We start from the raw sequence: 1,039 nt of genomic DNA on the forward strand, positions 1-1,039 counted from the left end.
CATTGTTGGAGGTACTGAACACCACCAGTTTCTTATACGCATTCATTGAACAGAAAACTTTTTTTTTTTTTTTTTGGATCACTGGATTACAATAAAGAAATTGCATGAAATGCTGTCACAAGTGCACCAAATTTCCTGCACGTCTGGTCCAGACCTGTAAGTTGTTTCTAAACACGAGGGTGTGCATTAATTAAATTAAGTACAGTATGTGGAAGGGCATCTAAATTGTTTCATTAGGTACAAATCAAGTTAAAGCTGTTCGACCATCCAATTTCAGTCCAATGTTTATCTTCATTCATGAACAACAGAGAAACTATATCAAACCAACTGATTGGCTACATCAAACCTTCAGTTTAGCCCCTTCCCATGGAAAGTGAGTTTGAAATGGAAAAAGTTAATTTTATAATTCATAATGTTCATTGTGGAACAAATGGGAGGGAGAGTGCACCGTATTCTTGCCTCGATTAGTAGACTGTACACTGCTCCCATGTTGATCAGTTTGTTTGTTTTTTTTGTTTTTTTTGTTATTTTTTAAATGTTATGTAAGGTATTTTATTTTTTGCGAGAAAAGTTCAGCGTTTCACGTGCCTAGTTTCCTGAGCGTTCAAATAATGTCCTATGAGCTCTGACGGTAGCCCAAAGTTTTAGCTCACTGGTAGCTCTCTGTATTCACAAACCGGAGACACGGTTGCTGTGTGGGTTCGATCATGTGAGCATGAAAGTTTAGGCTCAGAATTTATTCATTTGTAAAATAAGACTTCAAAAAGTGTCTATTTTTCTACCCCATACATAGGAGGCATACATAAAAATTGTTATGTATGAAATCTTGGAGCATCATTTAAATATCTCTTAGGCCCGGCCGAATGTCCTCAGTTTGATAATCAAAATATGGTGACCGTATGCTATATATTACATCTCATACAGCCGTAGTCAACCTGATTGGTCAAGTTATATGGCTTGAGTGGGAGGAGGGCTCAAGAGATGGATAAGCCAAAGGATAATACCATTGAAAACACGCTAAGCACCCCGATCATCTCAG

This window comes from Festucalex cinctus, chromosome 15 (genome assembly GCF_051991245.1).
Source record: "Festucalex cinctus isolate MCC-2025b chromosome 15, RoL_Fcin_1.0, whole genome shotgun sequence".
Lineage (NCBI taxonomy): Eukaryota > Metazoa > Chordata > Actinopteri > Syngnathiformes > Syngnathidae > Festucalex > Festucalex cinctus.